The 25,511-nt window shown below is 40.9% G+C and overlaps 2 protein-coding genes across 14 annotated transcripts in view; one reads left to right on the top strand and one right to left on the bottom strand.

Moving 5' to 3' along the window:
• HMG20A (high mobility group 20A) overlaps window positions 1-15,870 on the bottom strand; it is a 38,321-nt gene extending 22,451 nt beyond the window's left edge. The window contains exons 1-2 of one of the 9 annotated variants that reach the window (XM_069025466.1): window positions 15,785-15,870; window positions 13,807-13,924 (exon numbers count right to left, since the gene is read on the bottom strand). The gene's annotated coding sequence lies outside the window, so the exon portion shown is untranslated. Of the gene's footprint in view, window positions 1-13,250; window positions 13,515-13,806; window positions 13,925-14,009; window positions 14,600-15,522; window positions 15,609-15,680 lie in introns of those variants that run through there. The other 8 variants (XM_069025465.1, XM_069025469.1, XM_069025467.1 and 5 more) reach the window with 8 other exon arrangements.
• Window positions 15,871-16,047: 177 nt separating this feature from the next.
• The window catches only part of PEAK1 (pseudopodium enriched atypical kinase 1), a 110,186-nt gene continuing 100,722 nt past the window's right edge, over window positions 16,048-25,511 (top strand). For all 5 annotated transcript variants that reach the window (XM_069026270.1, XM_069026269.1, XM_069026271.1 and 2 more), the window contains exon 1: window positions 16,048-16,188. The gene's annotated coding sequence lies outside the window, so the exon portion shown is untranslated. The remainder of the gene's footprint in view (window positions 16,189-25,511) is intronic.

Here is a 25,511-nt window from a genome sequence, read left to right as displayed (position 1 = left end):
GTGAGGCACATACAAGACGTATATGTATATGTAATCCCTGGGTACCTAAAAACAGTAACTGTGGTTACCTCTGGTACCCAGAAGGGAGGCTTTGCTATCTAGCCCTTCACTGCAGGCATTACATACCTATGGACTAGGACAGTTCATTTTATTCTGAAATAACTTTGCTCATGATAGCATCAGTTGCCATTTAAGATAATACCATCAACACATACAATTCTACAAAATTAATTTAATTTTCGTGTTACAGATCTCACTTGAGAAAACAGAAACCATTCTGATCACAAAAAGTAACTCTCAAAATAAATCTTGAGAATTTTTTATTTTTCATTTATCACTCTACCTAAAGTCCAACAGATGACTACCAGGGATGGGACTGGGTTTTGTAATCTACCCATAAAAATGTCTTCTGAATTTCCAGTCACTATAGGCAATTTAGCCTACTTCTTCACCTGCCATTTGAAAATTTCTCTGGGATCTGAGGATCTCATATTTCACAGGACAAAGTTTTCCATCAGCTCCTTCCACACAAACAAAGTAAAAGGGATACCCCATAAAACCCCACAAACCAGCAGCCATGTACCGTCACAAATGGCGCCTGAAGCACAGACATTTCTCAAACCACAGCGCTGGTAAATCACCCAAGACCTCACCAGAGCCTGGTAACTTCCCCAGCAGTAAGCAGATGGTTACTTCCCAAAACTGAAGTTCCATTCCTCTGATCATTTATGTCTGTAAGACTCAATCACTCACTGTTTGTGCAATGCAAACATAAAAGTGCCATAGGCAAAGCAGTTTATTAAAAAATGTAAATGAACAGACTGAAGTTTTTCATGGTGTTTACCCAGCTCAAACATTTACCAGCATCACACAAGTGAAACAAGAAACAGTATTAATTAATGCTTGAGGAGTACTTTGATTTAAAATACCAAACAAGTATTCTGAACCAGAGATAACTGAATGTCAAGGAATCCTGATTGTGACTGGCCAGTGAAATGCAAAGTTACATATTTGAAAATAAAATAATTGAAGACTGTGTACACCTGCTGAGATTGAAAAGTTGTTTTAAAGCTATTTTAGCACTTTTGCTCTCCCTCAAAGCTTTATCCATCACAGAAGTTGTAAAGGACTGCAGCATATATTCCAAGCTTACTTATATTCTGCAAGAGGAAACTCTGGCTGTTGCCACAGAGGAATACAGATTGGAACTTTTCATGCACATAGCCACCAAAACAAGTCATTACAGCCATTTTACAGAATATGGGGTCAAATACTTTGGATGTGAGAATATACTGAGAAAGAGATTGAGTATATACTTAAGAGAATGACTCACCACAGGCATCATGACCCAACACAAAAGCATCTACTCTGACCTCAAAAGCCACAAAGTCAGCATGGAACTGGGTATTTTAAATGCACTGATACGGGTACAGGGACAAAGGTTAGAGGAAATGAAGTGTGGGAAGAGTCAGTGATTCTCACACAAAACAAGCAACTCATTCTGCCTGTTTTCAGAGAAGATCCATCTTTAGAAAAAAATATGACACATCAGCTTCCATACATTTTTGTTCTTATATTCTTGCTGTTGCCATGCATTATTCCAACATAAAGCCAGTGAGTTTGAGTACTCAAACCTGTCATGTAGAAGAAATCACAATTTTTAGATAGCCTTAGATGCGCAAAATAACAGGCATATAAACCTGAACAAAAGAACTGCTATTAGCAAATCCTTTCTAATAGCAAGAATAGTGAAGAACTGGGTTAAGCTGTTTGTTTCTAATCTGGTCTTAAAACTCTCTGGTAATAGTTTAATATCTATCAGAAATTGAAGTTTAGAGGTACATTGCATAAAGGGCACCAAAATCCCTTTTCAGCCAAGGCTTGCAGTCCCACATGGTACCACTGGCATCACAGGATAAAAATTGCAAAGACCTTGGAAACACATTGATGGAAAAACTAATAAGGAAAGTGAGCACAAAAGAACAGACAAGAGGTTCAAGTAAGTATCAATACATCAGTGGATATTGCTTACAAAACCTTGTCTGGATTCCTGAAAAGAAAAGAAACAGAAAAGACAGCCCAGTCCGGCCAAAGCATTCTCTCCAGGAACAGCAGACAGCTCCTTTGACAGCTGTTAACAAGATTTGAAAGCTGTCTGAGTCCACAGAAAAAATGTGTTAAAATGGATACTAGAGTAAAAGACTACATCAATTAAAAAATTTAGGGAAATTTAAAAAGACAAACTTTATGCTCTAAACTAGGCACATACCAGGATTCCCCTCTCAGCACCAAAGGGAAAGAAATTTTAAAATCATTCAAAACCCACGTACTTCCATGGTTCCATAAAACAGTTAACTTAAATCAACAGCAGAATGTAGACAAGTTAGCATATAGCTTTCCCTATACTCCTCTGCATCCAGAAGCAATATGAAATTAGAATATTTAGCATCATGAATGGAAAACAAGGGGAAAAAAGCAACAAAAGCATAAACCCACTGGAGTGGTCTGATTGCTCTCCAGTGTTAAGCAATACATAAGAGATCCAGAGATGCACGTGAGGGATGGGAATATGCAGGCAGAGGGCATTTTTGGAAAACCTATAGCATATGTAATGAAAATAGTTCATTTTGGAGCTGAAGTAGCATGAAAAAAGCATCCATGCCAGCAGTGTGCTTAAGTATCCTAGGCTGAGTGCTTGGAACAACAACTAAACATTTGCAATATTGGATCCGATCCTCAAACCGTTTCCAGTAGCCCAAAGAAACTGCTCTGAGGGGAGAGGTTAACTTCTTCCCACCGTCTCCTTTACTGACTTTGCAACCTCTTCTTTGTGCATCTCCTATCATATCATAGGCAAGAAGGCAAAAGAAGTGAGGGAAAAACCCTAAGAGTAGAGTATCACTGCCTAGAGCTTACAGCCAAGGAGCAAAGAAAAACCTGGGAAAAGCACTTCCAGGACTTAATCTGCTCTTCCAACTTTCCTCTTCCACAGCTGCTCCTCATATGCTGGAAACAAGAAACTGCAGGTGGGAAACACACACAAGCTTTGAAAAACAGTGTTGATCTATGCACTAAATAAATTTAACCCTAAAAGAGAATGTAAATCTTTTCAAAGAGGTTGATGATTGAACAGACATGAGGATGGAGGTCTCACACAACACAATGTCTTCATGCACTTACATTTGAAAAGATGACTAATTTATGTTTAGTTACAAGTGTTCTGAAAGGTATCTGGCATTCAGGTTTGAGTATTTACCATATTTAGCAAACAGCAGATTTATACTGCTTTTACATTTCTTTTGCATGATTTCATTTCTATATATATTTGTTAAGTAAATATGGTTCCTCTGAGCTAAAGCAGAAATATTATCCCAACACCCCTATATATGGGTACAGCTGTATAGTGGGTTTAAAGGTCATAAAGGAAATCTCTAAAAGCTAAGAATAAAACCAAACTTCAGAAACAAACTTTGAAGCACTACCAATCTTAACCTTTATTTTGGACATCTCAACTAATTGTTAGTCTTTGCTTGGTTTCAGAGATCTTGAAGTCGCTCTGAGACTGACCTGAACACACATCATGCAATTCTTACTGCAAAGAGAAATAAGAACTAAAGTCTTTGTGATCCTTGCAAAAGGTCAGCAACACTCTGGTTTACACAGCATTAAATAGTGGGAAAGTGGAAAAACATTTCTATTTTCAAAAGGGCTACCACATAGATTTCACCTCAGTATAATATCATGACCTGAAGTTCATTGCCTTGAGCAGAAACAGACAAAGCCAACTGCTGGAAAACAACAGTTCAGGCACCGCTGTCTTTTTTGATTTGTGAAGCCTAAACATTTTACAACAGAAGTGCAAGCACGGAAAACTTACTTTCTTTGATTACCTTTTGCAGTCTGTTAGAAGTAAGCACACAGATTAGTTGAGGATCAAATACCACATTTAATCCCCAAAGTTAGCTCAAGGGCTTTGAGTTAGACAACTGCCTTCTCAGTCACCAGCACTCCCTTTTCATTTAAAAAGACTCCTCTGAAAAAGCACTCATTTATATTTTGCGCCTCTCTACATATCCCAAAACAAAGGAAAAAAAAAGCATAATATTGCTTTATTAACATTTTATTTTTAAAAATAAAAAGTCTTAAGATTTTATGAAAACTTCAATCATATTTGAGCTTATAGATGTCCCAAGATAAAACATTTATTACAGTAATGGAAGCTTGTTTTTCCTGGTCTTCAACAGTCTCCCAAAACAGCTCGTTCCCACCCTGGAACTGTTTCCTGACCTCTAGAAAGGGTCATCTATGTATAACTCTAGACAAAATATGGCCATAGCATTCCAAGCTCCATGGTAAGATCACCAAAAAGAATTCAGCAGGTTGAGTTCACATCTCAACTGAGCTTTGTTTTTCATGATAAAACAGACAGGCAGAAGAAAGTGTTAAGTAAGTCTTGAGTAAAGCCTTACCTGGCCGCTTTAAGTAACACACGCATCCCTCAGCAGTGAGGACACATTCCCAAAACACTCCAATCACCAGTCCTACTGCTGCTTGATCAGTAACAGCAATGAGTAAACCTCAGAGCAGGTTGCACTGTGTAAATAAAGAATCCTGGGAGAGAAGATATTGCACCAATCTCGACTTAACACCTCCCATCCACAGCACAACAAGCCCAGGTCTTGGAGTTTAGCATGTACAAACCAAGCAGCTTATTACTTGAAACTGTGCCAAGCTGAATAGGAAACCCTGTGTGAAATTTCAGTTTGTAAAAACTGTGGCTTTTGACAATTGAAGTGTATTTCATTTACAGCTAACAGTTCAATTAACAAGAAGCAAAAGCATTCATTCACTTCACAATGAAAATTTCTTCTACTCAAGTATCCATATCTTAATCGGCATAATTAATATCTAAATTTGTATTGCTATTTAAAATGCCTTTCTCAGTAACACTTGCTGACATCACCCAATAGTTACACACTTTATATATAAATATTTCCTAAGCATACAAAAAAATCTGAAGATGCCAACCAGTTTTGCTGATTAAGATCCACCCAGCAAAGCATGTGTCTAGTCACCATAGTTTCTTTGTTGGCTGCAGGGGAAAAAAAGGAAACAATGTGAGAAAGGTCCACATTTTCTGCTATACTGAATTAAACACACTCCTAGAAATCAAGAAATACATCTCTTGCATCGTTCACATTTAATGATTCCAAGTTTAGACTAGAAGTGACTTCTAGAAGTCATTTGATCCCAACACCTACTCAAAACCAAGGTGAAGATCATCTTTATGGCAGACACCATGTTACACTGTCTGGCTCAAATCCTGATGAACACTGATTTAAATCATCAAATGCCCTCAACTGCTTTGGATTTTTGATAAGAAGGTTACCAAGAGCTAAAGAAATAAGCACTGCTTATTCTCAGGACACAGGCAAGATGGATGGAAGACAAGACGAAAGCAGTTGAAGCAAGCCCTTAAAATGGCCACAGGAACAGAGGTGTATCAGACAACACCTCCCCCAGTCCTGACAAAGCTGGAGGGACAGGAGAGTAAAAGGACACTGGAACAGAGAGGAAGTTTTCACTTTATTCATCTATTAACCAGAAAATCCATCAAGAACAACCTTAGCAAGGAATCCAGGATCTTCTCTTCCCATTAGTGAAGCTAGAGCTGGACTTCCAATACTGCCCCGAATCAAAGATTCCCTCACCCTTCGAATTAAGCTCAGATTTACTCTCAACTCTGAGTATAATAAGCAGTGTTTACCCCAACTCAAACCACTTCAACAAACTGTAAAAAACAATGACAAGCTGCCATTTCCAAGAGGAGTTCTGTGTTAGGCTCACTTCACAGAATGCAACTTCCAGCAATTTCAAGTAGGTTTAATTCAGTGGCAGCTTTAAGCAGCTTCTTTTTCTTTTCTTCAAATGGAGACCTTAGCTCAGGGCTGCTGTGTTTGCCACTCCACTAACTAGTCCACTTGTTCAATACCTTCTGTCCTTCAAGTGGAGGGCACACCAAAATGAACTGCACACATTTTTACAAGATTATAGGGACAGATGACTGAGGGACCAAGAAGATATTGTAACATCAAGCCCTTCATCACATATAAGCAGAAGTTCTCATTTTTAGCCTGACAGAGGATATACTGTTATTTGCATAACAAAAGGGCTTTAAATCTTAAAAGAAATAGTCAGCACTATATGAAAAATTGAAGAGACATTCTGTGCCAAAGCTGGATTATGAATCACCAACTAACACTCCTGCCACCAGCAGCATGAAACCATCTTCACAGGGATATTCAAGCCCTACCTGAATAACCACTGCAGTACTTAACACACTTGCAACCCCCCATCTATGTTCAACATCCAAAAAGCAACTGATTTGTCAACTATTTCACTAATTTGATACTTCTGTATTCTTTCAATAAACTGCCATTCTAATTACTTGTCTGGGTTTGCTGATGCTGTCGTGTTTCTTTGCATTTCATTTACCTTTTAAACACTAAATTATTTAGCAGTAGCAAGTCACAGCAAATGCCAGGAAACTCCTTTATCTGATCTGCAAAACCTCCAATTGCTCAAATTTCTGTATTTTTAATTATAATGGTATACAAATACATCCACAGAACTGAGATGCTACCAAGACACTCAAGCCTCAAAACTGGAAATATGACAGATACATTTCCTATTCCACACTGACAACTGATTTGAGTAAAATTTATCTACATGACAGACCTTTTCCAGGTTAACTTTGGGGGAATATATTGCTGCATTACCACAATCCTGACGCATCACTTGCCCAGAATCCTCTACTGATCAGTCACTGATCTACATTCACACATGCTGGAAAGAAAAAACCCAACCATGCATCAGAACTGGAGACCAGTAGGTCCCTACATTTATATAGCAATACTCAAATGTCTCCATAAAAAGTCAATTATAGACACTTAGCTGACAAACATTAGTGACCTCAGACTAGAGAATAAGGAATTGTGCATCAATAAAGAAAAAAAAAAACTTTTCTAATGTAATTCCCAGATGTCTGTAATATAAAGGCACTAAGGTAAGAGCTGAAGTTAATATTTTTTAAAAAGTTTCCAGCCTTTACTATGCATTTGAGATCTGTCTTCCCACTGTTCCTCACTATAAAAATGCAAATCCTTCATGTGTGGTTATTTGAATATCAAGACTCTTCCATGTAACAGCAACGTGAGAACAAAAACTCAAGGAATGTGCTGAAAAGTACCTTGTGATCAGTTATTTTTTATGTGCAAACTCCTCCTGATAAATGTCTGTTCTGTAATTCCCTTGAGAAATACTCTGTGGAAATGACTTTGGGACAGAATGTATGTTTTTATAAGTAGCAATAAAATTATATAAATAACTTGCCTAAAAAATTCCAGACATGTAAAGTATATTTCTATAGAGAAAATGCAAGTAAGCCATCTGTAACAGAGTTCACATTTTTTCATACTTGCAATGAACTTTAAGTTTTTTAAGGTTAAAACAACATTAACAGAAAAGATTTCTCAAGTAAGAAAAGTATCTTTGATATTTGGACAATTTTCACATCACTGCGCATTCAAAACAATTCACATAAAGTCTCACAGTCTAATATGCAGTTAATAATTCTATAGCTTTTTATATCCAAATGTAAACAGAAGAGCAATCAAATCTCATGTCAAGACAAAGACAACTTGGGTTAGTCTAATACAAATACCCGCAAAGTTTTTGTACTTTCCAAAAATTTCCTGGGCTAGAACCAAAAAAGCTAATTTCCTTATAAAAAAGCTGCAGTACAGGCACAGGCTAGAGGGGATAACTGTGATCACTGTGACCCATTTAACACCAGCACTACTCTCTGCTAAAAAACAGAAACACAGAGGAATTCAAACCTACATCATGATTACCCAGTCTTGTTTTAAAGACTGACGGTAAGAAGCATCACTGCAGCAGCTGTCCCACACAGCTTTTATGCACACAGTAAATTTGTACAACTTCTTACTGCAGTGGTCACGTAGATTTTGTTATGATTTCACAGGTTAAACCCTGTAAGATAAGAGCCTGTATTAAAAAACTCTGATTAAGTTGTTATTTGATAAATGTATCATTTCAAGAAGTTAAACAAAGCTGCACCTGCATTTATTTTTAGAAGTAAAAATATGCCTTAAACTCATGTTCAAACTGATCCTTTTTCCAGTGTGCTAGCAACCCTTTCTGAATTCCAAAGCAGCTGTAGCAGTGCCAGCTGCAGAAGACATGTGTTATACCTTGCCTGTTAAGATTCCTCTGTACTCTTATTTATACCTAAGGCTTAGCTGCTCAAGCTTCACTAAATGCTAATGTTCCCAAGCTGGATTATCCAGTCACCTCCAACACCTCTTCATGTCAATGCTCCCAAGGAGGCTTTCCCAGCCTACACCCATCCTGAGCTATACTAGTTTTAATGTGACCAAATATCAAGTCTGGTTTGCTTGAGTACACTCTTTAAAAACAAAAAGCTGAGCCAGGTTAGTCAACCACAACTACTGAAAAAGCACTTGTCACATTACCTCTCCACAAATAACCAAGAAGTTTTAAATTGATGGCATTTTGTTCAAAACCATCAAATTTCAGCAAGCAGTATGAATCATGCACTATTTGTTACTTGAAATTGACATTTAAGAAGCAGGGATCAAACTAATATGATTCAGAAGCTTTTCTCGCATGTTCTTTTTCCTATACTCGGAGCTTTAAGAAAAAATATTTCTGCTTCTACATTTCAAGTAAATGTTTGGTGTTAGCGAACAATTTACAGAATCCTGGTGATGTCACACAATGGTTTATACACTGCTGTCAACTGACACAGAATGGGAAACTGGCAAAATACTGGTTGCATAAGTTAGAAGAGGCCTGAAATTGTATTTCTCTAATGCTCAAGCTTTGCATATTTTGATACAACCTAGATTTAAGGATAGCTTACAAAGGAGTAACTTGCTGCTGCTAAGAGGGGAAGGTCTTGCTCTCTCCTCCTTTCTCAGCTGGTTACAGCAATCTCCACAGCTTACTGGACATTTTATAAGAGGTACTTAACTCCCTAACTCTTCCCTTTGGGAGAATCCTGGGAAAGCGAGGAGGCTGGGTATCTTCAGCTAGACATAGCTGAAAGGAAGGGCTCAAAGAAATACCAGAGCTTATTAAAAAAGAATGTGTATGGAAACTCCCACTGACATGTGGTAAAGTCATATTAAGCTTTAAGAGCCACCTCCAATCACCCAAGATAACTTTTTGGATTCATTCTGCCAGCAGTGGGCTGTAGTTTTCACAAGATATCAAGAGAAGCATCCAGAAAGGTCCTCTGCCTGCATAAAGACAAGCCAGGTGCTGGAAGGTGCAGACAACAGCTGTCCATTGCCTAAGGCTACAGTTTCATTGCAGCCTAAGCCTGTTGAGCTACCAACTACTAGAGCATCGTCTTTCAGCCTGGCACCTGTTCCATGGACAAATCACATGGTATTTCAGCATGCTGAAGAAACAGAAGAGCATTTAGTTCATTTATCAAATTAGTTTATGCCAAATGAAAGGGTGAAATGGCTCAGCAAAGGATCCAAGAAGCAGCTGGCAGAAGAAAAAGGGATAGGAGTAACACAGCCAGGAGTTAGTGATGTACATTGCTATAACTCCATAGGCTGCAATTCAACTCCCCCTAAAATTTTACTGCTGCCAGAAATGAAGAACATTTGAAGCTATTCCAGTAACAGAGGGCCCCAAAATAGTCTTAAGTGGGACAAAACACAATTACCAGAAAAAAATTAGGATATCATAAGCTGATATGACTTTTTCCCCCTTTCCAATCTAAAGCTAAACATTTATTCTCCCGATGAAAGATGAGATTCATCCCCATAAGTCTGGAAAAAGAACTTCAATTCTACAATTCTGATTCATGTCTTATTATTTATTACGCTGGCTTGTCATATCTTACATTAATTGCAGCAATTTCTTATCTCAAACTCAGCAAAGAGTAGTTGGAGTCTATTCTGTCCTGTTTCCCACATACTGAAACAGTGAGGATTCAGTCAAATACTGGTTATCTCGATTTCATTTCAGCAGCAGCATGAGTCACGTGCAATAGCAGCTAAAACGTATTGCAGTAAATGCACCCTCAGCCAGCACTCTGCTCCAAAAGATTTTAGTAGGTTACCTATGATAGTTACTGACTAGATGTCAGGGCTGGAAAAAAATGCATTCCAATATGCCTATATTTCAGGTCTTTTGGAGGCTCTGATGATTTGCTCATCTGTTCTAGAAATCCCACAGAATTTGTGATTCTTGAGATATTCCAACAAGATGCTTGCATCTTTGAAGAGATAGTAGCTTTAAACAGAACATCCTTCTTCAGGAAGTCTTACATTTTTTATCCTTTAGGTATCAGAAGATATCTTTGTCAATGTTCTGGATAAGTGAAAATGAAAACAAGGCAGACCACTCTTAAAGTAAGCAGGGGAAAACTGGGACATAAGAGCAGCACCGTACCCACAGAAAATCTTTAGAATGCAAGTAAGACAACACCACCCTTAAAGCTAAACTGTACTCCAAGCTTTCTTCTCTTACCTCTGTGTGCCATTATCCTGCACTGGGAACACCCCCCTTGCTCCCCAGTTTTCCTGGCAGAAACGCAATGTTAGCAAACTCCAGATTTCCAAGTGTGAAAGAAGATTCACAGTTTACTGCTTCTAGTACTTTGCTCAGTGTTGATCTGTTTTCTCTCCTGTACAGTCTCATACTATTACCAGAACTTGTTTTGCCACAGCTCTCTCTCCATTGCTTTTCCAGACGTGGAGACTGACACTTTCCATATATTGTTAGGCACAGCATATCCTCAAAACTGGTATGGAACACAAACTCCATTACATCAGAAATTCAGCCTTTGATGAACATATAATTATGGCCCAGACACAAGCCTAAGATTATTCGCCTCTTCTTATACAAGTGATGAAGTCCATTCTCTCAAAATATCCTTCATTTCCATTACTAAATGTTTTGTCAATTACTAGATTTCAGCAAACAATACCCCAAAGTTAAGAAACAACACACCAACTTATGTCCAAGGCTCCAAAACAGCCAAGGGAACTCCAAGAGGAACAAATGGTTTATTTCTTAAGTAACAAACACAAAAATTCACAAAACCGCCACCAATTCATGCCATACCACTTACCTGAAACAAAAGGAAATACAGAACAGACACAGCTAAGTCAGATCTGCTTTAACCACCATTTTTTAAAGACTGTCTGAGAACCCCTCCAAATAAAGCCTAGCAAGGTTCTGTAGATGACATTTTGAAGGGCAGTTGAAGACAGTTTGTTGAGTTTCTTTTGGCTGCAAACAATCCCTCAGACACCACCATATAATTAAAGCTATGAATTTATCATCTTTCCATATTTGAACACAATAATAAAACAAAAGTAGACTTTTCCCCTGGTAATTCACTACATTGCCGAGAAATCCTCTGTGTTTTGCACTTGTTAGTGGAAGAAAAAAAATGGAAAAAGGATCTAGAAATAAATCCTGTCAGTCTTACGCCTCTAGAAGTCAACTAATAACCAACACTTTGACTACCCTCATTCTCTTACGCACTTCACACATTTTTATTGTCAGAACAAAGCTTTATGCCACTCAATCTTGTGACTGAAACATGCTTTGCCATTTTCATGCTATCACAGTATCCTGAACTGCAGGCTAAGGGTGTCCACTGCTTACCTCACTACTTATCCCAGCCATGATGCACAAAAGGCACATTCCAATGTCTTAGATTTACATTCCCTTTTACATGAAGAAACAGTATAAACAATCCAAGTCATAAGAATTTCAGAAACAGTGAAATATAAGGTTTATTTTTCAATCACTGTATGTAAGATGTACTGTCTAAAAGACTGAAATCAATCAGCCAAAGTCAGCTCTTGCCACAGTCTCCTGCAAAACAGTGCAGGATTATTTGTTTCTAGGATTAAAACTGTTAATAAGCCGCCTTTGAAGACAACACAGCACAGCTTCCTTTTAACATATTTACTATTCAAACACTCTAACCAGTAATGTGCCTAATGTTTCCGAAAGGCAGGTTTTTTTCTAAGTACATCAGAACTTTAAAAAGTAAGGTCAAGGAACAAGGAAGATTTCCTAATAAATTCAGAACTTGGAAGAAATCCAGGTATTCCACACTAAGTGGTTTTGTTTCCCTGTAACACAGAATGAAGATTTCTCCAAATAAACACAGTCACTCAAAAGTAGCTGTAGCTGCAATTCATCAAAAGCTGTCTTCGTCAAACTGATATCAAGTAGACCTTCAGAAAGCAAATGTCAGTCTCAGCTTTGCCCCCAACAGCTATGAACAGTGCAAGTTATTCCTTTAATAAGAATTAACCCTCTGTGGGATTAATGCGCATACAAAAAGCTTTAACATATATATCCCAACAATCCCATTATGCAAGAGATTAAAACAGACTAGTCTGGCAATAAAATGCTTATCACCCAACTTGTCCCACTGGCAGTAACATTGGCAGTGCATGGACAAACTCAGACCTGGCTGTTCTGCCCTCAGAATGCAAGATCCAGTATCAGACTACAGGTTTGCACCACAGAATCACAGAATATGCTGATTTGGTAGGGACCCACAAGGACCATCGAGTCCAACTCCCAGTAAAAACTAACAGCTGCCATAAGAGCCAACAGCTGTGCTGCTGATGCCACTGGACAGGAAGAAGCCACTCCTGGAGTCAGACAGCAACACTGCAGATCCTGCCAATGGAACCTGACCTGCATCAATAAAGCTTTAACTATCACTTAACTGTGTATTTCAAATATATATTACTAATAGAAGCTTTAGCTACCACTTGACTGTGTATTTCGAACAGCCATCAGCTAGCCTTAGCTGCTTTCATAAACTAATCCCCTGAAAAAAATAGTGGTTTCTGAAAACAAACTACTCTTAGTAATTCATACCTCATGAACACTTAGTGTTGAAGTGTTTTTATCGATCACTCTTCTTGTCTTAAAATAGCAGAAGTTTAACAGCTCCCATGAACACAAGAAACATTCCCCCTCTCTTTCTCAGGGAAATAATGGAAGTAAAAAAATTAAAAAGCTAGAAGGAATGCAGATAGCAACCTCATTTTGGGACTCCCAAGCCAATCAGATTATAGACCCGAAACAGCATGTTATTAAAGGTATATGAACAACTGGAAAAAAAAAAAAAAGAACCTTTCTGTATTCACCTACTGTCCTCAGAATTGTAAAAGCATGTTCCCTTGAGTTACTCATCTCTCCCACAGATCACTGTCAAGAGTGTCTCCATTATTTTAAGTGCAGCCTCTTCACCTGTGCTCTAACAGTTTCTCACAGCACATTCCACAACACTTAAGAAAATGCGCACAGCTCTGTGTGCACTGCAGCAATGATGAGCAGGAATACTTAAATTTTTCAACCACAGCCTGGAGAGGGCAGGAAGTACAGCAAGAATTCAGAAACTTGTATGAGCCTGTAAGCTTGAGAAAAATGTCATTCAAGAACTAGCCCTAAAACACTTCTTATTTAATCAAGGAGAAGCAATTAGTATGGAAGGCTGAGCTGGCCTTGGCAGGTGAGGAGATGCACCTTGCTTAATTGGGAACACCTGGATACTGAGTGACCCTTTATTTAAACACGTTGTGAACAGACACACTAACAAAGACTACAAGTTAACCCCAACACATTAGTGTACAATTTTCTCATTTCTGTGCTCTGACACTTAGAGTAACATTGTAATGTGATACAAGCAAAACCACAGCTCACAGTCAGTGCTTGCATTCAGCAGTCCAGCAGCACCGGGGAAATCAGCACCTCTCCTTAGTTCTCGGGGCAGTCCTGGCCATCAGACACAGGAAGCGTGAGCTTGGCCAGGGAAGACACCCTGCAAGAGCAGAAGGTGGAAGACAGTCAGAATCTCTCTCCTCGTGGTCGCTTTATTACAAAGTACCAGAAATTATTATAGTCACCTTCTAACAGCCAGGTACGCACAGGAGCTGGACCCAATCCTCAGGTACTAAAGAAGCATCACTAAGAAACACGATTCTCTTCTCCCTTTTCTGAGCCATAAAAGGTGCACCAACTACCTTACCCTCTATGTGCCACATCATGGGCAACCAAAGGAAGAAACATTCCATTCACAACCAAGACAGTGTGGTCAGGTCACACAATCTCCCATTTTTCTGTTTTGAAAACTGCTGGGATCCTATACAAAAGCTAATTTAGGATTTAAAAGGCTAATCCAAACACTCTGTTTTAGGCACCATTTCTAAGCGAAACTTCTCAGCTTCTATTTCAAGACATGCCAGATTTGTAAGGACAGCACAGGAAAAAAAATTTGTCACTTTCCCTCAATCTCCCAGACTCTGAAGTTACAGTATTTGCCAACAAGTGATATAGTTCTAGAAATACTGAGTATCTCTTCTAACAGGTATATGATACCTGACCGTAGATATCATATGCCTAGGTGTGAGAAAAACCAAGAGAAGGTAAAACAGCCAGCATTTCACTATCTTCAAACAGGTTGTGCCCCTACAAATATGGCCAGGATCAAAAAAACAAACAAACAGGCCCCCCCAAAAAATAAACTCTTCGTTTTCATCAGCTGTTTATATTTATGCTCTTAAGAAGTTAAGAATGATCACTTCAGAATAACATACATGTGCTATAAAAGTGGTCTCTCAAGGGGGTCACACGCAAGGCAATTCACTGAAGGGTAGAAAAACCATTTTTTGTAGCTTTAAGAAAAAACGTTTTAAAATACTATCTATTTCGTTTTTGTCTTATCCTTTCTCAATTTCTATGTCTGAGTATGTTTTATAATGTATATATCGGTACAGCAGTACCTGTATATAACTGGCAAATCAGTAAATTTACATATATGAGAGGTGCATCATAAAAAGTGGTTTTTATTGATAGGAATGGGCAGCCAAAAAAGCTGGAGACCACTCCCCTAGAGAGCAGAAGCTCTTTTATTTATAAATTTGCCCTGCCCTTCCTCCTTTCCACTCTAGCGCTGGTTTTCCAGAGGATTGGAATGAATGGCGCCTCACAAGGCACGTGGCCCCGGTGTTTTCAACCCCAGGGTCGGGGCTTTTTTCTGCCACCTGGAAAAAAGATACTTTAGTTCCCCAGGAACAGGCAACTGAATGTGGAAACATGGACAGAGGTATCAGAAAACCACGCTATGCAAAATCACCTGCTTGACAAGGGAACATTAAGTGCACGTAAAGAAAGAACAAATAAATAGAACTAAGACACCACGAAACATCGTTTTGGAGGAACCGTGGAAAGATACGTAATGGAGAACACCGAAAGCCAAGCACTTAGACCCTCACCCGGTTCTTGCCCCTCACCCCCCGTGAGCTCCGGCGGCTCCCCCAGCCCCCCTCACGGGAGGGCCACAGCACCCACGGCCGCCCGCCGACTCCTTGCCCGCCGCGGCCGAGGAGGGGCGGAGGGCCCGCGGCCATCCCTACTGACCTGCCGGCGGCGGCTCCCGCGCAGGGCCGGGGTCGCCAGGGGTAGCCGCGTCCCCTCAGCCCGCGCAGCCGCCGCGCGTCCCGCAAGCGCACGGCCACCTTAGAGCCCCGCCTGCTCGAATCCCTCCGCTCCCGCCTCAGCACGGCCCTCTCGCCTACCCCAGAGAAGCCCCTTGGGAGAAGGCCCAACCGATCCGGGAGCACTCACAGCTCAGCGTCCGCTGTCCCGCTCCCCTCAGCGGCCCAGAGCTCAAACCACTCACCGGGACTACTTCACCGCCGCAGGCGGAAGCACACACGTTTTCACCACGCGCGCTCCCTGCGACGCATTTTTAAAGACCGCGCGCAGGGCACACCGGGAGTTGTAGTCTTCTCACGGCGGCTGCCCTGGCCCCCTGAGGGCTTCGCACCGCCCCGCGGTGGCGCCACGCCCCCTCACCACCCACAGCCAATGGGCGGGTGAGGGGCGGGGCTTCCCGCCGCGGTGCGCGCGCGGGGGGCGGTGTCCGGAGTTGGTTGTTGCGCGCGGGCGCGGCGGTCGCAGCCCCGTCCCGGGAGCTGCGTCCTCGCCGGGGCCCGGCGGGAGCGGGAGCCGGACCTGGAGCCCGCACGGGGCCTCCTGGGTGCCGCCGCGGGAGGCGCAGGGGGGCTGGGGAGCCCCTGCCAGGTGAGGGGCGGGAGGGGGCTGACGGCCCCTCGCGCCGTGAGGGGAGGCCGGGGGGTGGCGGCGGTCAGCTTTCCTCAGCGGGGCCGCGGGCGGGGGCCCCGGAGGGGCGTGGGGGGGGGTGGCGGGGGAGCAGCCGTCGACTGCTCGTCCCTCCCTCCCTTGGGGTCCCCCCGGCTCCCCTCGCCCCGCCGCGGTCCCGGTCGCAGCGGCGCCCGCAGAGCCCGTCTGGCGCCGGCAGCCGCGCCGAGGCCCCCACGGGGCCGTGCGGCGCCCTCGCCCCCGGTCGCGGTGCTGGGCCCCAGGGTGTTCGCCGGCAGCCCCGGGCGCTTCCCGAGCCCGCACCGCGGCTGGGAGCGTGTGGCGCGATCCCGCGCCCTGCTGGGGAGCGCCTGCCGCCGCCGAGTTGACACCTTCGAGGAATTTCCCGGGATAAAGCCGCTGTGGGTGCCAGGTGGATGCTGTTCCTGCCGGGGCTCTGTCCCTGCTCTGTTGTTATTACGAATTACTGACTTGAAAGGCTTTACGTGTTAGTGTGTACGTGTGTAGCTGCATTCCATCCTCCTCTGGGTCCTTCCTTTTCTCTCGAAGGTTATTTTGGACTTGTAGGTGGGTTGGTCTGTTTGCCAGTTTTTATTGCGGCCAGTTTAGGCTGGGCTGGGAAGGCTGGGATTTGCGCTGGGACAGCAAGTGGAACAATGTGAATACTTTGCAGTGGTCGGTTACTTGTGGAGCAGCTGATACCTGATGCAGAACGGCCAGGCTGCTCCGAAGTGAGCACAGGGGTGAGGGGGAGCATTGCCTGGTGGATCTCTGGCCTCGAATTTAATAGGGGTTCCTTTTCAGAGAACGTAATTTCTGTTTACTTTAGGTCTTTGCCATTTACTTTTGTAGAGCTTGGCTTTCCTTCTTCTTTAATTGCTTCATAAGTGCCTCCAAAGTTTTTCCCCTTACTTGCTGTAGCTTAAAGGCTGTCTAATGTCTGCTAAAACACTTTATTCTCGGATATTTGCAGAAAAAATAATATACGGAGATATATAGTCAGGAAGGAAAGAACACGTAGTTGTTTTAGGAACCAAGACTTTATGGAATTCCAATAATTAGGTTCTATAGTTAGAAAGTTTACTTTAACTTATTTAAAATTGATAGCTGAACAGCTACCTTTGTGACAAACTAGATTTACTTCCTACTGTGTGACTTTTGTTTGACTTACAACCTCACCTAGACAGTCTGAATCAAGATGTGTAGCGAGAGCAGCAAATACTTGTGGAGATTTGATTTGGTCGTTTGGACTAGCTAGAGCTCTTAATCTAGTTTCACACTTGCTTAAAAGGTTGTGTCTGTAAAGTAGCTAAGATATTTTATCCAGATGAAGCATCTTCCTGGCAGTTACTGCTCAGTGTGTTTTCAGGAAAACCTCATTTTGTTCTCTAAAATACAGAACTATGCAAGAAGGCATTACCAGTTTTTCCATGAGTAACTTTCCATGATTAATCTTATGTATTCATTTCTTGATGGCTTTACCTTATTGCTAGGATATCCCATGTAGATAACTTAATTCACAGACTTCCTAAATTACCTTTTTGGTCAGATCTGTTTGGCTCAACTACTCCTTCCTCACCTGAACAGCAGTGGCAGGTGGGGTGTGATTCCTGAGCCTGGGCAGGAGGCACCAGCTGCAGAGCAAGGAGCCAGCAGACTTGGCTGCCTGGCCTGGCTGCAGGTAGGCACTTTCACCCAGCCGCAGTTCGTAATGGATGCAATGTTTGCATTTCTTTGACTTTAGAACATACGTGTAAAGAAACATACAGTGAGTTTGAAGGAACAGCATTGCCTATGTTTTGCAAGTTTTATGGTTGTTTTAGTGAAAGAGAGATCAAAGAGGCAAAATACCATTTCAATTTCTTGGGTAATTTGTGTTTCTGACTTTTCAGCTCTTTAGGAAATCTATTTCCAGGCATGTTTACCAAAATATGTATTCTTTTCTGTTTACTTTTCAAGTAAAGGAATTGGTTGGAATCAGTCATTTAAAGGAAAAAAAACGAGGGGATGCTATTTGGCTAAATGACTCTTAAATGTTGATTCCCCCCCCCCCCCAAACAGGATAGTAAAATATTAGGATAACTATTGAAAGCTATTGATTAGGGTCCACAGACATTGACAATTGCTGTTGACCTTCTGTACCATGCTAGAAAGAACGTGTGTGAAAAGCTTACTCTAAGTTAACAAGTTGTAACATGTTTTTTTCTACCTTGTTTTGAATTTACACTCCTGTGTGTCTCCTTTCCTTTTCCCTTTTCCGGTTTAGTCTTTGCTCTTAGGCTCCCTTTTCCCTCCAGCTGCTCCTCATCCCAGTTTAGAATCGAACTCTCCCATCCTTTCTAGTTGCCCATGTTTTCTTTGCCCTTTTCTCTGGAGGGATCTGCAGCTTTTCTCCTTGTCACTGCTTCTCTTGTTCTGATTGCTTTCTGATGAGATTGGATCTCAGGCGGTGTTAATAGTCCTTTCTCTTTCTTTTTTTGTATGTAAGGCTGTTGGACCCTCTCTTGCCCAGCTCCTGAAAAGAGAGCCCCCACAGTCCACCCTGGGATTGCTAGGTACGGCTCCGAGATGAGGTCTGTCTCCTGCCAGCTTCCACACTGTTCCCACTTCCTGTGCTGCTGCAGCTCCCGAGGAATCCTGCCGAGCTGCTCCCTCCCGTGTAGTCGGTGTGTTGGAGCTGACATTCGGGTACGGGCAGGGTATTGAAATGCAAATGCCTCGGCTATGACGAGGAGATAGTGCTGGGCTGGTGAAAAGCACTGAGAAGGTTGTGGAATATCGGTGATGTGAAGGGAGATTGTAAAGAAAGCACCTGACAGGGAAACTGAAAATGTAACTTATAATCTTATCTTTCTGCTATTAACACCTCCAGATGTTTTTGACCTACTTTGAGTACAAAAATAATAATCTGTAGAACATGTTTTGGTTTAGTAGTTGAAGCAAAGTTCAGAGAGAGAATGTCAAGTTATTTGCAGCCATGTGTAGCATTTACTTGCTGTTAGTGGCAGCCAAAAATTGCCAGTGAGGGAAGTTCCACTCTCTATGTATGTAAAGTAACATGGATTTTGGAGAAGGAGATGTGTAGCCCCAGACCCACAGGAAAAGGCTTTGGATTCTCCATGCTGACACCTGGAGGGATGGATGGAGTGTCGTGCCACGTTCTGAGTGTATTACTTGTGACAGGCTGGTGCAGGGACCTTGTCTGCAGAGCCTTTCTTGGCATTACCAGTCTTCCCACCTTCCTGTGCTCCCACACACAACCGCTGTGTAAGGACTGAGAGTTGCACTGGGGTTTACATTGGCCTAAGGCTGAAATGCTTCCATTGTTTCACGTGGATCAGCACAATAATGCAGAATTTCCATTACCATACAGTTTTAAATCTAGAGTGGAAAAATACAGGCTGCAAACTGGAATAAGAGTTGCTAGTTGACTTTCACTGTTTTAAAGCAGGGTAAAGTGGAGCAGTGTACACTGAGGAGAATGTGACAGCTTTAGAATTTCTTCGACATCAGTGACAAGGATAAATGACTTGTTTTTACTTGGTAACAATTTTAACTAGTTGTCCAATATTTGAGCTGCAATTTCCATAAATTGTGGTTTAGTGCTGTGGGCTCTGTGTTTTCGAAATCATAAGCAGAAGTTATCAACCATGTAAGAAATTTTCAGTCTTCCTTTTTCCTGATATAGATAAGTAGCTGAGTGACTCAAGCAATTTCTTTCCCCATGTCTCTTTAAGTTAACTGAGTTGATTTGAGATTGCCTGATAGTGCAAAATGTGGATAGAGGAAAACTACACAGTGAGTGTAACTCTGAGGTCACCTTCTTTAAACTGAATTTCTTTTGGGACCCCATCAGCTATTACAAAAGTTACCATGTTAACTCAGCAAGTTACAAAATGGTTTTACCACAAATGTTTTGGGGTTTGTCTGTTCAGATGACAACAAGAGCAACAGAATTTTCAAACCCCTGGGAGCCTCATTCATCATTTATCTCCTTTTAGTAATCACATATTGCTGTGCAGGATAAGGACAAAATCAGTTTTAAATCGCACCACTTGGAGAAGTGTTTTGTAATCAGTCTGTAATGGATTTCCTTTTTAAAATCTTTGATTCTGGGGAAATGGGGGAAAGAAGTATTTTATCCATATAAAGTACAAAAAATATAAATAATATCTGGACTTTATCCCACATTTTCCTTAAGAGTAATATTTCAATTTAAAAAGCCTTATATGTGCTTAAACATAAATGCTGAAAAATGCTCAACTGTCTTAATGCAGTCACTGTTGACTGCAGGAGACATTTTTAGCAAAGTTTTTGAAATCACAGTAAACAAATGGATAAAAATCATGCCAGGCTAAACATTGTAGGCTTCTAGCAATACTTGTTTTAGTTAGCAATACTTGTTTTAGTAACATCTTGTCTGAGATGCCAGTTCAGTGTGGCGCTAAAAAGTAAGATCACTGACTTGATAAAGTTAGTGCTATTTCAGAAAATACTGCTACTAGCACAGAGTTTGCCAAATGCAACGTTATTGGTGTTCAAGCAGATTTGGGTTATTGTATTGTTGGATAGAGGTTCTGTAGGAAGCTGTTTAGTGTTCACAGTTTGACCTTCCATGTTTTTGTAAAACTGATCTCAATACTAAAATGTTCCCTCTTGGATGCATGCCTGTATTTATACAGGCCTCTCTACAAAGCTCACCAGGGGAGGAAGACAGTCTATAATACAGGAGATGTAAATTCTGCATGTATATATTTATATCCAGTCTTCCAGCTCCGAGGGTCTTACTGTCAGAAAAGCCTTCAAACACATTTAAAAGACATTTAAATCTTACATTATAAACATGAACAAATATAGACATCCTTCCACACTTCATGTATATTCCCTCTTAGTGTAAGTCTCTGTACATATCACAGATGCTCTTATTGTTGTCTCAGCTGCCAAATTTCCTCTCAGTGAGTATCATTGTTCTGGTTTTATACTTGTTGGTGTCCTTTCTGGGGGCTTTTGTGATGCAGCAAGAAGAAGGAAGAACAGTTTTAAAAGTATGTAATCTTCCCCAAATTGGCCGGGAAATTCAGAAGCATGTGTGGCTGAAGGTAATAGAGACACTTAAAATTTCAGTGGCTCTAGAGCTGAAGCTGTCCTTGGGTGACTGTTTTAGCACCTTTCTTTTTTTTTTTCCCCTCAGTTCTGCCTTTCTCTCTACCTTGTTTTAGCCCCAAATAGTCTTTTGCAGAGTGCCCTCTTAGCCTGTTTGGAATCCTGTTAAAATCACTGATTCTTTCTTTAAAGGCTCAGAATTGCATCAATATTGCTTTAATAAACTTTGAAGTTTAATGCAAATATATACAAGCTCAGAGAGAATAAATATTAGTCCAGGAGTTTTCCATGGGGGAGTAAGTCATGTTGTGTAATTGTTTTTCCATTTGCTTTAAACTTTGCTAATTGTCCTTCTGGGCCTTCCTCATCTAGATTGGGTAGTTTTCCTTAAAAACAGGTTGCACAATATTCCCCAGTCTCAGACTTTTAATTTTAAGTCTGTAACTATACGGTTAAGGAGTGACTCCTGCCATTTGGAATGATCTTTGGAGGAGATAGTTTATTTAATGACTTTTGTTCTGTAAACTGTAGACATTTTCAGTTTTTAGAAGCAGGGAGACAGCTCCTAGTAAAGATGTAGAGTGAGGGGCACATAAAAGCTGCCAATGTGATCAGTTACACATGCTGTGATTGTGCAACAGCTTGTGGTATGTTGTAGTCAGTGGAAGAATTCAATGAACTTGGTGTTAAACATACATCCAACTCATAAATGCTTACTATTTTAGAACTTTATATATGTAAAATTGTGTTTTCATACTGTGAATTTTGTTTTTAATTTGGAATATCATATTATTAGCAAGGAAGTCTCAAACCTGCTCTGCTGCTAATGAAGCTGTCAATAACATACCTTTCAATTTTAACAACAAAAATTTGAAAGTGTTATTGCAGGCCTTGAAGTGAGACAGATTCAGAGTTAAAGCACAGTATTTTTGGCTAGAGAAGATTGTTTGGGAAGCGCAAAAAACGAAGGCATGTTAGGGCAAAGCTTGCTGAGGCTCCTGTGCCTCTGAATTTTGCCTGGTAAGTATTTCTTGTACAGCAAAGGCAGCATCCCTGTGAGAGAAAATGTCAGTACGAGCAGAGCTCAGAGCTTCCCCTGTATTTCATTTACCCTGTGAGCTGTGTCAGTTCCAGCTGCCATATCCTAATTGGCATCTTGCTCCATGAACCTGTTGGCAGGCAGGGTGCTGGGTCATGGTTCCTTACAAGTTAACCCACGTACCTTCTCAGAGCAGCAGCAAATCTCTTCCAAAGGTGGTTCTTTTAGTCAAGTTGTTCAGTAACTGGAGCATCAGGCGGAGTGTTGCACTCTGGTACATAAAGTACCTTTTTTTAGCAAGTGATAGAGAGACACTGTTAGTAACAGTTGCCATGAAAAACCTCCTTCGACAGTATTAAGGTGAGGTTGCAGAGTGGTTTAGATGGAGATTCCTCAACCTCACTGGAGCTTTAGTCGTGGTGAGTTCTCCTGTGTTCTGCATAATTCTCCATTGTTCTGCTTGTTGGAGTGTGGGAAGTGTTTGATTGTTTGTTGCTTTCAAAGAGAGAAGCTGAATCAGGTTCCATTCTGATGGGCATTGCCATCAGCATCAGAAGGGGATTCAGTAACTACATTCTGTACACACACAATTGCAAATCATACTGGATTGCATAATGTTGTAAACAGCAAGAAGTGGTGCGTAAAAAAGGTGCCCAGTTCTCACCCCTCATCTTTCTTTTTTCCACAAGGCTGTAATTTTTCTCTGTAGTACGCAACAGTGATAACATTGCAGGATTTTTTTCAACTCTGTCCTTTGCAGATTGACTTCATTGCTTATGGTTGTACGTTATCTTTATCAGTGTAAATCAACAGTGCTGTTCCTGAACAATGGAGATAGCAACAGACAGACCTTCTGTAGCCAAATTTGCAGAGTGAGAAACAGTGTTGTATAGAAACATGTTGGAAAAGATAACCGGCACAGGTTATCGGGGAGTTCTGCTCAGTCCCCCCAGAGGGAATGATGGAAATGCTGTAGAATAATGGCGTTTTCTAAAATACTCCTACACAACTGCCCTCACAGCTGGAAGGTTCATGCATAATAATAATTCTTAGGGGAAATAACAGTAAACAGGTGACATACCAAAGCAACAGCATTTAAATAAGTGGGAATTAGATTTAATACATCAAATGTTACATAATTGGTTTTTTTTCCCCTAGAGTTCAGTTTCTGCAGTTCTTGCATATTAAATATTGGAGTGTCTACATAGTAAGCTAACTTGGGGTGTTTTCATTGAAAAGTTTTTGAACACCCAAATGGAATGAAATCTGTAGAACACAAGAGGAAATATGAATCCATATAATGAATATTGTTGTCTTCAGCAGCAATCAGTGTTTACTGAGGGGGTTATAAGCTCAGTCAATAGTCACTAAATTGTGTTGCATGGATAACACATTGAATATTTTTTTGTGTTCTGCTGACTAAAAGAGTTGGTGTACTTTTTCAATTAAGTAATCACAATAGAAGTTTGAAAATATATTGGAAAAATAAGTAGCTGGTACCCAGTTCATAGTTGCAGTGATTGTGCTCGATGCAAATACCTGCATTGTGGATAAAAATTACTGAACAAGTGAAATAATTGAAAATCAGTCTCAGTTTCTAAACAAAGGTAAACTCTGCTTTTCCAAAAACGATAGCATTGTCATTAGTGTAGACACTGTAGAGGAGCACAGCTGTCTCTCTACAGCAGATGGATGTGGCGTCTTGAGTTTCTCTTGCTGATAATGAGCGAGATGCTTGTCCATTCAAGTGTTTCAAACTATATGGGAACAGTTATAATTTAAAAACTTTGTTTCTTTCCTACTGTGAATGTGAGGCAATTTTTTGTAATTTTTATTTGGCTTTCACGTACCAGTTTACAAATGTCTCTAAGGTATTTTAAAATTCATATATTTCAGCTACTTTTAGTTTAATTCACTTTGCCACACAGGTCAAGGTTTCTTTTCCATCACTATTTTTCCATGACTTCTTGGAGTAATTGTTCTGCAGGCAAGGTAAATGTGTATCAGACATAAAAACGTTCATTGGATGATGCAAAGTAAAATATCTGCCCCAGCTGCATCATCTGCTACAAAGGTCTGAAAATGACAGCCAGAGGACAGCTCAAAGCCTGGGCAGCTCCTGGATCCTTCCTGAGACCAGTGGGAGGGGATTTGCTGTCTCAGAGGTGCACTTGCAGTCATCAGTCTGCACCTGTAAGTTTTTCTTGAACATTCTTGCTGTTTTCTTGGTAGTGGGTGTATGATGAAGGTTAGAAAGGAGAGCTGTCACACCACAAAAAAGACACTCTGTTCATTAATTTCAGAGATGAACTAGACTTAACTGGTATTCTGAGATCTTAAAAAATAGGAGAATGGACAATTGCATCTTTCTGAGGTGCCTTCCTCAGGCTGATAAGGAATGCAGTCTATAAACCATGTGAACTCATCATTTCCATGTCCTTGGGTGCATGTGACAGTGCCATTTAAGAACAGAATATGCAGAGAACAAAAGGGATGTCAATCTTGAAGTTAATTGTGCTGCACCTGAAAAATCAGAAATCTGGCCTTTAGATAAGGAAAAAATACTGAAATAGAAGTCTGCCTTCTTTTTTTTACCATGAGAGAGGAAAGTGAAGGCAGCTTGTGATGAAGGTAACGGTCTTTCTGAATGCTGCTTTGCTAATTGGTGTGACCCTAATGCGTCTGCACTGTTTCACAGCATGTGCCGGGACCTGGGATAAACATTTGCTTTTGGAAAAGCGGTACACAATGTGCAAAGAGAGGGAACATTGTCTCTTCTGCCTCTCTAAGATGTGTTGGAATAAATATGTTGTTTTGAAAGGTTTTTTTCATATTTTTCAGCTGAGCAACTCTCTTGAGCTTTGTGCTTTTTATTACATAACATTTAATTTTTTTAAGTTCTGAGCATGACCTCAAGTTTTCATTTTGCATTGACAAAGTATTTGCTGCTTGTAGCCATGTAAAAGCATTTCCCTATATTCTAGCTCTGTAACACCTCTAGTCCCCCACAGTTTGTTTGGGAGGCTTAACTGCAGTGTTTTGAATAGCAAATATTTTCTTTGGTACTTATCGAATTCCCTCTGTATAAAATTATGACTTTCTGAAGAAATACTGGCACAAACTGTGGAAGCTGTTAGGTTTT

The sequence above is a fragment of the Aphelocoma coerulescens genome, chromosome 10 (genome assembly GCF_041296385.1).
Source record: "Aphelocoma coerulescens isolate FSJ_1873_10779 chromosome 10, UR_Acoe_1.0, whole genome shotgun sequence".
In the NCBI taxonomy this organism is placed as follows: Eukaryota; Metazoa; Chordata; class Aves; order Passeriformes; family Corvidae; genus Aphelocoma; species Aphelocoma coerulescens.
This window is presented reverse-complemented; position numbering and strand designations above follow the sequence as displayed.